We start from the raw sequence: 12,729 nt of genomic DNA on the forward strand, positions 1-12,729 counted from the left end.
AAAATATTTACAATCAAAAGTAGATACATGATCAATCAAGTGTTGCATCAAAATAGAAAATATCATTTTTGATCATATCAAAATGCTAGCAAAATATCTTCTTCCTTCCATCTCTTGTATGCATATTACCCCGGCTCCAATCAACGTCCTGGCTCGCCGTTCTTATCTGCATCACATGAATAACTGAAATGAGTATAAAACTCAGCAAGTGGAACTCTTACATAATAATGGATACATATCATACTCTGTAAAACATGACTTTGAAATCATTAAATACCATCCAACTCTTGAAACATGAATAACATGGTATAGCATATCAATAACGATGATATTTCTCTTTTCTCTGGTGGATTGACATTTAAATAGTATCTCTGTCTCTGTACCTATATCCCATCGATATAAATCGATACTCCGTTGGGATATAAGCCTATGGTCGTTGATCAACTAATTGCCTGCAATCTCTGACTATGTATCTATCAATCCAATAAATCATTTGAACTCTATTTTGGGCATTAAATCATACACTTTGCATACTCTTTTCTTTTGTATTCCCTTTTACACAATTGAGACATATAAAAGCCTCTAATATACAACAAAGTGTATTTATACATAATATGAATCAAATGGAAGGGAATAGCATGTTTAAACCATTGAAACACCATACATATATTATCATGTGAGCACAAGGAATGAATTCCACTTACAACCAATGGAAAGCTTGATTCTAATCTCTTGGTACAAATCCTACAACAATAAACCATGTATTGAACCATCAACAACTTAATAATCAATTAACCATACCATCAAACCCATAAAACCAACACAATCAACAAACCCAAGATTTCTCCCCAACGCTAAAATCCAAAGAATAACTAAACCATAAGCTTACCTTAGCTCCTTGAACCCAAAAGAACCTTGTTCTCACTTCAATAATCCAACAATAAGCTTGAATCAAAGAAATCAAAGAAGGGAATAAGAACCCTAGCTCTCCCTTAAGCTGAATTTCGAGAAGTGAGGAGAGAAATGAGGAAATAATGAGCCAACTCTTGTATTTAATCACTTAAAACCGAAAACATGACTTTACTGTACAGGCACCGCGGGTGCGCTAAGCCTTGGACCGCGGATGCGCTGTGTGTACTGGACAACATCCAAAAATCCACAGTCGACCTGCGGGTGTGCTGAGTTCTTACCGCGGGTGCGCTCTGGTCTCTGCCCAAACACCGCGGGTGCGGTGTCTTCTCCAGCGCTAGTGCCGTCTCCCCTGAAGCAAACAACAAGCTTTGCATCTAAAAATCGAATCGCAACGTCGCTTCTCCTTATGATTCAGCAACACTCTCAACATGAAAGTTGCAACTCTATGTCTTATCTAACTACTCCAATTGGCCTCATACCAATTGGCTCAACATACAAATTATCATGAATTAAATCGCAACGACTGCTACACTATAACCACACATCATCTATAGTCACAACACCATAAATCATAGATCACTACTCTTAACATCAAAACTATACTTAAACTTAACCAAATAGTTCATAAACTATACAAAATCTTAAACCGTACCGTTCACCAAGCTTGGATATTACAAAGTACCTAGCTAATCCTTCGCACGTGCTGAGCTATGAACCGTTACAGTTGGCTCCAGACCTGTCGTATGAGGAAAGACCTGTCTAAATCCTAGATAGACAGGAGCGTAGGTGATAAAGATAAAAAATTGTATATTAATTAAATGTTTTATAATATAAATATATAGTTTTTATTTTATTAAATGTTTAAATATTATATGTTTTATAATAAATTGTATAAAATATAAGTTGTTGTGTAATTATAAGTTTTTACTATTTTTTACAGGTTCGATAAAATAAGAATAAACTTGGCGTTGCAAATGGGAATAAGATGATTCTTGGACCTGTAGAAAGTTGATGTTAATATCTACAATATTGGTGGCAAACATGAGATAAAAATCTTCTCACAAGTGGGATCAAATTAAGCAACAATTAATGTGACACCTCTGATCGGTTTTAATAAAATAACAGCGAAATTAAAAATTTTTTTGAAGGAGGAAGGATAAAAAGTTCTTGACATAAAATCTTTACAAACAAATGTATATACATGATCAAGGAAATGATACAACCAAAATACAAAATATCATTTGTATGATCATGTCCAAAAATGCCATCAAAATATCTTATTCCTTCCTTCTCTACATGCATATGACTCCGGCCCACAATCAACGTCCCGGCCCATCGCTCTTATCCGCATCACATGAAATAACTGAAATGCTTATAAAACTCAGCAAGTGGAACTCTTACATAGCAATGTACATAGCATACTCTGTAAAACATGGCTTTCAAAACATTAAATACCATCAACTCTGAATCATGAATAACATAGCAATAATATAACAATAAGATGGTATTTCTCTTTTCTTTGTTGGATTGATATCTATATAGTATCTCTGTCTCTGTACCTATATCCCATCGATATAAATCGATAACTCTGAGGGATATAAGTCTATGGTCGTTGATCAATTAATTGCATGCAATCTATGACTATGTATCTATCAATCCATAAATCATTTTAAACTCTCTTTGGGGCATTTAATCAAACACTTTGTAAACTCTTTTCTCTTGTATTCCTTTTTTCCCAATTGAGACATTCAATTGTCTCAAATATACAATCAAGTAATTCAATACCTAATATGGATCAAATGGAAGGGAATAACATGTTAAAACCATTGAAACACAATACATATACTATCGTGTGAGCACAAGAATGAGATTCCACTTACAACCAACAAGAACACCTTCAACATAACCCTTGGTACACAACCTACACAATAAACCATGTATAACACCGTCAACATCTCAATAATCAAACAACAATACCAATAAACCCATAAAATCAACACAATCAATAATCCCATATAACCCCCAACACCAAAAACCAAGAAATAACCAAAGCCACAAGCTTACCTTAGCTTCTTGAACCCAAAATAACCTTGTTCTAACTCCGGATTAAAGATTAATTGCTTGATTGAAAGAAAGGATAAAAAGAAAATGAAGAACCCTACTTGGAATCGTTGGAGGAGAGAAAAGAAGAGAAGGGAAATGATAGAAATGAGAGTTTCAATCGGTTTTTATGCCTAAATCCACCCAAAACACGCTTATACTGTGCTGGGCGCTCGGGCGGTCATAAATTACCGCTCGGGCACCGACGATTCTGCCCAAAACCCAAAGTTCCAAAAGTAGTGGCGCTCGGGCGGTCATAAATTACCGCTCGGGCGCCGCTCTGCGCAACGTCACGCTAAAGATTTCTTCAGAAACGCCTCTTAATTTCTGAATTAGAAAAAGTTGTAAACTACTAAGTTGTAGCCCTATGTCTTTCCTTGAATCTCTCCAAATTTTAGATCATTTGGAGGTCTGAGTAAAACGTTATGCTAAATCTCCCAACATGTGCCACTGGAGGAACGACGAAACGCACGACACACTTCGGGGCTCTTTTGGCTTACCTTCTACAATGATTTGAACAAAACTCAAAATAAGAAAGTTACACCTCTATGTCTTATCTAATCACTCCAATTGGCCTCATACCAATTGGCTCAACATACGAATTAACATGAATTTAATTGTAACGCCGCTACAATAGCACTACACATCATCTATAACCAACCATACTATAAATCCTAAATCGAAACTCTGAACATCCAAACTATACTTAAACTTGACCAAGTAGTCAATAAACATACGAAAACTTAAACCGTACCGTACACCAAGTTTGGCTATTACAATCTCCCCTCCTTAAAGGAATTTCGTCCCCGAAATTAACGTCACTTCGGAAACAACTCGGGATACTTCTCTTTCATCTCATCCTCTGGTTCCCACGTGGCTTCTTCGATCAAATGATTCATCCAAAGGACTTTAACAATGCCGATCTCTTTGTTTCTCAACACTTTAACTTTGCGATCCAGAATCTGGACCGGAATCTCTTGGTATGTCAAATTCGGCGTCAAATCCAATGGCTCGTGACGAAGAACATGGGAAGGATTCGCAATATACTTCCTGAGCATCGAAACATGAAAAACATTATAAACTCTGTCAAGATCTGGCGGTAGGGCTAACCTGTAAGCTCGATCACCAACTCTATCCAAGATTTCAAATGGGCCAATAAATCTCGGACTCAACTTTCCCTTCTTGCCAAACCGCATCACACCCTTGAGAGGTGCTATCTTCAAGAACACATGGTCGCCAATCTCAAACTGCAACGGTCTACGACGCACATCAGCATAACTCTTCTGTCTCGACTGCGCTGTCTTCATCCTCTCTCGAATAACAGCAACAACATCAGCTGTCTGTTGGACCAACTCTGGACCCAACATCTTCCTCTCACCAATCTCATCCCAATACAAGGGAGATCTACACTTCCTGCCATAAAGTGCTTCATACGGTGCCATGCCAATCGTCGCTTGGTAGCTATTATTGTACGTGAACTCAACCAGAGGCAATTTGGAATCCCAGCTACCTGAATAATCAATAGTACAAGCTCTGAGCATATCCTCTAGAATCTGAATAACTCTCTCTGATTGACCGTCACTCTGGGGGTGATATGCTGTACTAAATGCTAACCGTGAACCCATAGCTCTGTGCAAACTCTTCCAAAACTCTGAAGTAAATCTAGGGTCACGATCAGACACGATCGACACAGGAACACCATGAAGTCTAACAATCTCTGCTATGTACTCTTCGGCATACTGGTTCATGGAATACTTCGTCTTGACTGGAAGAAAATGCACTGACTTGGTCAAACAATCAACAATAACCCAAACAGAGTTAAAACCTTTCTGCGTTCTGGGAAGACCAGTCACGAAGTCCATCGTAATATGCTCCCATTTCCATTGAGGAATCGACAATGATAGCAATGTCCCAGCAGGTCTCTGGTGCTCGATCTTCACCTGCTGACAAGTTAGGCACTGAGAAATAAACATGACAATATCTTTCTTCATACCTGGCGACCAATAGAGTCTACGAAGATCCTGATACATCTTGGTACCACCTGAATGTATCGAATATGGCGCGGTATGAGCATCATCACCTGTAGGAACACAAATACGGCCTCTAAAAGTCACTAAACCATCTCCATTCAACCCAAACTCTGAATTACCTCTCTCCTCTGCTCTGACTCTCAACTCTGTCAACTGTAAATCATTGTCCGTCAATGTAGCCCGAATAACCAACGCTGACAAACGAGCAATGGTCCCTGGAATCACCAAAGCTATCTCCTCTCTCTGCAATTCTAACAACAACGGTTGCTGAATCATCGAACTCAAAGAAGAACTCGACTTACGGCTCAAAGCATCCGCTACAACATTCGCTTTTCCTGGGTGGTAACTAATAGTCACATCATAGTCTTTGACAAGCTCTAACCACCGTTTCTGTCGCATATTGAGTTCTTTCTGAGAAAACAAATACTTCAAACTCTTGTGGTCCGTGAAGATTTCACACTTTTCGCCATATAAATAATGTCTCCAAATCTTCAGGGCGAAAACCACAGCTGCCAGCTCCAAATCATGCGTAGGATAATTTTTTTCGTAGCCCTTCAACTGGCGAGAAGCATAGGATATAACTTTTCCACGTTGCATAAGCACTGCACCAAGACCCTTCTTCGACGCGTCAGTATAAACAACAAAATCCTCTGAACCACTGGGCAATGCAAGAACAGGAGCTGTCGTCAATTTATCTTTCAGCTCTTGGAATCCACTCTGGCATTCATTGGACCACTCAAACTTCACAGTCTTCCTCGTCAGATTGGTTAACGGCAGAGCAATCTTGGAGAAGTCTGAAATGAAACGACGGTAATAACCCACCAAACCGAGAAAACTGCATACCTCTGATACAGTGGTAGGAATAGGCCATTTCTGAACTGCCTCTATCTTCACTGGATCAACAGCTATACCATCCTTCGAAACAACATGGCCTAAGAAAGAAATCTGCTCCAACCAAAATTCACATTTCTTCAGCTTAGCATACAACCTCTTCTCTCTCAACAACTGAAGAACAACTCTGAGGTGCTCTGCATGAAGCTCTCTGGTCTTGGAATAGATCAATATGTCATCGATGAAAACAATGACAAAGCTATCCAAATAAGGCTTGAACACTCGGTTCATAAGATCCATGAAGACTGAAGGAGCATTAGTCAGACCAAAAGACATCACAAGGAACTCATAATGATCGTACCTGGTCCGAAACGTCGTCTTAGGGATATCAGACTCCCTAACCTTCAACTGATAATAGCCAGATCGCAGATCAATCTTCGAAAACACGGTAGCTCCTTGCAGCTAATCAAACAAGTCATCTATTCGTGGTAACAGATATTTATTCTTGATAGTCACCTTGTTGATCTCTCTATAATCAATACACAGCCGCAAAGTCCCATCTTTCTTCTTGACAAATAGAACCGGAGCTCCCCAAGGCGAAGAACTCGGCGGAATGAAACCTTTATCAAAAAGATCCCGCAACTGCGTCTTCAACTCCTTCATCTCTGTAGGGGCCATTCTGTACGGAGCCTTGGAAAAAGGAACCGTACCTGGAACTAGATCAATCACAAACTCCACATCTCTGTCCGGCGGTAAACCCGGCACATCATCCTCAAAAACATCAGAGAACTCTCTCACAACATCAATATCATCAATATTAAACTTCACAATTTTATCCACATCAACAATCGAAGCTAAAAACCCATCACAACCTCTAAACAACAACTTCTTAGCCTCAAGACACGAAATAAAAGGAAGGACCAGCGAAGTACCTGCACTGGCGAGCATACCTTCCTTATTGCCATCATCTGCAAATTTCACCGTCTTAGCAACGCAATCAATCACTGCACGATAGGTTGATAGCCAATCCATGCCAAGTATAATATCAAACGCAACCATCGGGATAACAATCAAGTCGGCATAAATCACTCGCTCATCAATTTGAACAGAGCACGCATACACAATAGATGTCGGGCACAACACATCCCCCGAAGGCAATACAACATTAAACTGAAGGGGAATAACAGAAAGAACTATATCCAAAGATCTCAAAAATAGTTCAGACATAAAAGAATGAGTAGCACCTGTATCAATCAATGTCGTAGCTACTCTGCTTGAAATTAAAATAGTGCTAGATATCACAGAAGAATTATGGTTTATACCTTCCTTCGTCATGGTAAAGATGCGACCCTGAACCTTCTCTTTACTTGTTCCTCTAGGACAATCTTTGGCAATGTGGCCTGCAGTGCCACATCGATAACAAGTGTGTGTACCAAATCTGCACTCTCCCCGATGATGTCTACTGCACCTGGGACACAATGGCTTCTCAGGATCAGATGGAACTGTCGGTGGTTTAGGACTCGGCTCTAACTTGGCTTTCCCCTTGAAACGATCCCTTCCTCTTTGATTCGAACCCTGGCCTCTCTGAGCAATGGCCTGCTGCCTCGCCTATCTTTCCCTGGCAATGTCTTTCTCATCTTGTTCGGCCAACAAGGCCTTAGCTACAATCTCCTTGAATGTCACAGCTTTGGACATATTGATGTCCCTTCTGATCTCTGCTCGAAGGCCTCTAATGAAATGAGCACCCTTGTCTTTGTCATTGGAGGCAATGTATGGGGCAAACAGACAGCCCTCCTCGAACTTTAGAATATACTCATCGACATTCAAACCTCCCTGTCGAAGCTCCAAGAACTCTGTCACCTTCCTAGCTCGAAGTGCGTCTGGGAAGTACTTGTCATAGAAAAGATCAGTGAACTCTTGCCACTTCAATGTCGAAATATCCACACTAACCTTGGTGGCATTCCACCAAATGCGTGCAGCCTTGACCAACATGAACACTGCACAACTAATTCTGTCTTTGTCTTCGTAGTTGAGATGATCGAAAATCGCCTCAAGTGCCTTGATCCACTCTACGGCCACTAACGGATCAGTGATTCCTGCGAATTCAGGCGGATCCATCCTCTTGAAAGCAGTAAAGATCCCATCGGTTCCCACTGCCTGAGCCACTTGGCCTCTACCCTATCCTCTACCTTGACCTGTACTTTGCTTACGTAGCAACAGTTGGATCTGCTCACTATGGACCTTGGCTATCCTCACCCTCTGCAGCCTTTCTCTTAGGAGGCATCTATTCCTACAATGTGCTCACACAATACATATTCATAGATAATAATGAATAGATGTAGAAGAAGACATACCCGGACCGTTGAAAGTAGACGAAGTCATATGCATTGGTCCGAAGAACGGTGCTCTGATACCACTAAATGTGACACCTTTGACCGGTTTTAATAAAATAACAGCGGAATTAAAAATTTTCTTGAAGGAGGAAGGATAAAAAGTTCTTGACATAAAATCTTTACAAACAAATGTATATACATGATCAAGGAAATGATACAACCAAAATACAAAATATCATTTGTATGATCATGTCCAAAAATGCCATCAAAATATCTTCTTCCTTCCTTCTCTACATTCATATGACTCCGGCCCACAATCAACGTCCCGGCCCATCGCTCTTATCTATATCACATGAAATAACTGAAATGAGTATAAAACTCAGCAAGTGGAACTCTTACATAGCAATGGGTACATAGCATACTCTGAAAACATGGCTTTGAAATCAATAAATACCATCAAATCTTGAAGCATGAATAACATAGCAATAATATAACAATAAGATGGTATTTCTCTTTTCTTTGTTGGATTGATATCTATATAGTATCTCTGTCTCTGTACCTATATCCCATCGATATAAATCGATAACTCTGAGGGATATAAGCCTATGGTCGTTGATCAACTAATTGCATGCAATCTATGACTATGTATCTATCAATCCATAAATCATTTTAAACTCTCTTTGGGGCATTTAATCAAACACTTTGTAAACTCTTTTCTCTTGTATTCCCCTTTTCACAATTGAGACATTCAATTGTCTCAAATATACAATCAAGTAATTCAATACCTAATATGGATCAAATGGAAGGGAATAGCATGTTAAAACCATTGAAACACAATACATATACTATCGTGTGAGCACAAGAATGAGATTCCACTTACAACCAACAAGAACACCTTCAACATAACCCTTGGTACACAACCTACACAATAAACCATGTATAACACCGTCAACATCTCAATAATCCAACAACAATACCAATAAACCCATAAAATCAACACAATCAATAATCCCATATAACCCCCAACACCAAAAACCAAGAAATAACCAAAGCCACAAGCTTACCTTAGCTTCTTGAACCCAAAATAACTTTGTTCTAACTCCGGATTGAAGATTAATTGCTTGATTGAAAGAAAGGATAAAAAGAAAATGAAGAACCCTACTTGGAATCATTGGAGAAGAGAAAAGAAGAGAAGGAAAATGATAGAAATGAGAGTTTCAATCGGTTTTTATGCCTAAATCCACCCAAAACACGCTTATACTGTGCTGGGCGCTCGGGCGGTCATAAATTACAGCTCGGGCGCCGCTCTGCGCACCGCCACGCTAAAGATTGCTTCAGAAACGCCTCTTCCCTTCCGAATTAGAAAACGTTGTAAACTACAAAGTTGTAGCCCTATGTCTTTCCTTGAAGCTCTCCAAATTTCAGATCATTTAAAGGTCTGAGTAAAACGTTATGCTAAATCTCCCAACATGTGCCACTGGAGGAACGACGAAACGCACGACACACTTCGGGGCTCTTTTGCCTTACCTTCCACAATGATTTGAACAAAACTCAAAATAAGAAAGTTACACCTCTATGTCTTATCTAATCACTCCAATTGGCCTCATACCAATTGGCTCAACATATGAATTATCATGAATTTAATCGTAACGCCGCTACAATAGCACTACACATCATCTATAACCAACCATACTATAAATCCTAAATCGAAACTCTGAACATCCAAACTATACTTAAACTTGACCAAGTAGTCAATAAACATACGAAAACTTAAACCGTACCGTACACCAAGTAGTCAATAAACATACGAAAACTTAAACCGTACCGTACACCAAGTTTGGCGCAGTTGCCGGGGAAGTAGAATTTAATTTCAAGTTTATTTAATTTTGTTTATAGTTTATTTTTCTTTATTTAAAATTTTATTGCTTTTGTGTGTTTTATTCTTTTGCATTTGCATTTGCATGAGAATTTGGTCACGTACACTTAGTGGTCGACTCATTCGAAATAACCCTTTATTTTTACAAAACATGGCGGAATAACCCATCCAAGAAAATGAAGATGAAATTCAATCTCAACATGATCATGATAGATGAAGAACACTTAGAGATCACACGAATCCTACACGTACTAGTGCACCTTCATGTCTAGTTTTTCCCCCTTATGCATCTCATTTCAATTTTAAGCCTGGTATCATCCAACTTTTACCCAATTTTCATGGCTTAGATTCTGAAAATCCATACATGCATTTACGAGAGTTTGAAGAAGTGTGCAACACATATAATGATCTAAATTGTAGCATGAACACCATTCGACTTAAGCTTTTTCCTTTTTCTTTAAAAGATAAAGCTAAAACTTGGCTACAATATCTTAGATCGAGATCCTTTCGAACTTGGGATGAATTGCAACAACAATTTTTGAAAAAGCTTTTTCCATCTCATAGAACAAATTCTTTCAAAAGGGAAATCATCACTTTCACTCAAAAACAAGGAGAAACTTTTTATCAGTGTTGGGATAGATACAAAGAATTGCTTAATCTTTGTCCACATCATGGTTTTGAAATTTGGAGAGTTGTTTCTCAATTTTATGAAGGCTTAACACCTAAAGATAGGCAAATGGTTGAATTTATGTGTAATGGAACATTTGAAGATAAAGATCCAAATGAGGCAATTGAGTATCTCGATTCATTAGCTGAAAATGCTCAAAATTGGGACACTATAGGTACAATCGAACCATCAAACAAGATTCAATCTCCCACATCTGGTGGAGGTATGTACACCCTCAAAGATGCACATGATCTCCAAGCTAGATTTACTTCTTTGGCAAGAAAAGTTGAGGCACTTGAATTGAAAAAAAATGGTCAATTAAAAGCTATTCAAGAAATTGCGTGTCACATCTGTGATACAAGTGATCATTCTACAAAAGATTGTCCCACTTTGCCCTCTTTTAAAGAATGTCTCCATGAACAAATCCATGTTTTGAACAATTTCAAAAGGCCAAATTTTGAACCATTTTCTCAAAATTACAATCTAGGTTGGCGAAATCATCCAAATTTTAGTTGGAGAAATGATAATGCTGCACAATTTCTGCAACCACATTTTCAAACTCAACAAAATTTTCAAAATTTTGCACCTTATGTTCCTCCACCTAAAAGAAATTTGGAAGATTTAGTGAATTCTTTCATTGCAAAGCAAGAGTCTATCAATACTCAAACTGCTCAAACCATGACAGATTTGAAAGATACTCTTGCTAAATTTGCATTTGCACTTAATGTTCATGAAAAAGGTAAATTTCCTTCACAACCACAGCCTAATCCCAAGGATCATCATTCACAAACTGGAACTTCTGGAACTCAACCGATGGATCAGGTAAAATCTGTTATTACCCTTTGAAGTGGTAAGGTTGTGGAAAAATCCATTCCTGAACCTTGTGAAGATGATGATAAATCAACTCCAAAGGGTAAGGATGTGGACCCCATAACTTGCGAAGATGAGGTTCAACAGACAGTGTCACCACCATTCCCTCATGCATTGAAAAATACAAAAAAAATCAAATTTGAATTCTCATATATATGATATTTTTAAATAAGTAAAAGTTAATATACCTTTATTAGATGCAATAAAACAGGTACCATCATATGCCAAATTTTTGAAAGACTTGTGCACTGTGAAAAGAAAATTGAGTGTGAAAAAGAAAGCATTTTTAGCCGAACAAGTAAGTGCAATCATTCAAAATAATAATACTTTGAAATACAAAGACCCTGGTTGTCCTAATATTTCATGTATTATTGGAGAACGAAAGATTAAAAAAGCCTTGCTTGATCTTGGAGCTAGTGTGAATTTACTTCCTTATTCAGTTTATCAAGAACTCAATCTAGGCGAGTTAAAATCTACTTCGGTAACACTTTTACTTGCCGATAGATCTGTTAAAGTGCTAAGAGGTATTGTAGAAGACGTGTTGGTCCAAGTTGATAACTTTGTATATCCTGTCGATTTCATAGTTTTAGATACATAGCCTATCGAAGCTTGTAATGCAATTCCTGTAATTCTGGGTCGTCCATTTTTAGCAACTTCTAATGCTCTTATAAATTGCAGGAATGGAATAATGAAGTTTTCATTTGGTAACATGACCTTGGAGCTCAATGTTTTTAATCTTTGTAAGCAACCACATGACAAAGGAGATGAAAGTGAAGATGAAAATCTTATTGAAACTCTTGTGGAAGAAAACATTCAAGAAGGGAGTACTCTTGATCAATTAGATATTTGTTCAATTGAAACTGTTAAAGAAAATATTGAAATTGATCTTGATGATTTTATCGGGTATCACTCGTTACCAGGATCAGAGAAAGAATTTGAGGCAAAATATGAGAACACAGACGAACCACCCATATTGGAGTTAAAACCCTTGCCAGAAGAATTGAAGTATGCATTTCTTGGAGAAGATGAAACATATCCGGTGGTAATTTCTTCCAAACTAGCAAGTGATCAAGAAGATAAATTAGTTGATATGCTTAAAAGACATAAAAA

General features: G+C 38.3%; 1 non-coding gene across 1 annotated transcript; it reads right to left on the reverse strand.

Moving 5' to 3' along the window:
* Nucleotides 1-10,651: 10,651 nt before the first annotated feature.
* LOC142534012 (small nucleolar RNA R71) lies at nt 10,652-10,760 on the reverse strand. The gene has a single exon (XR_012816884.1). It is a non-coding gene; the product is annotated as a small nucleolar RNA R71 (small nucleolar RNA).
* Nucleotides 10,761-12,729: the final 1,969 nt, after the last annotated feature.

The sequence above is a fragment of the Primulina tabacum genome, chromosome 18, assembly GCF_025594145.1.
Source record: "Primulina tabacum isolate GXHZ01 chromosome 18, ASM2559414v2, whole genome shotgun sequence".
Lineage (NCBI taxonomy): Eukaryota > Viridiplantae > Streptophyta > Magnoliopsida > Lamiales > Gesneriaceae > Primulina > Primulina tabacum.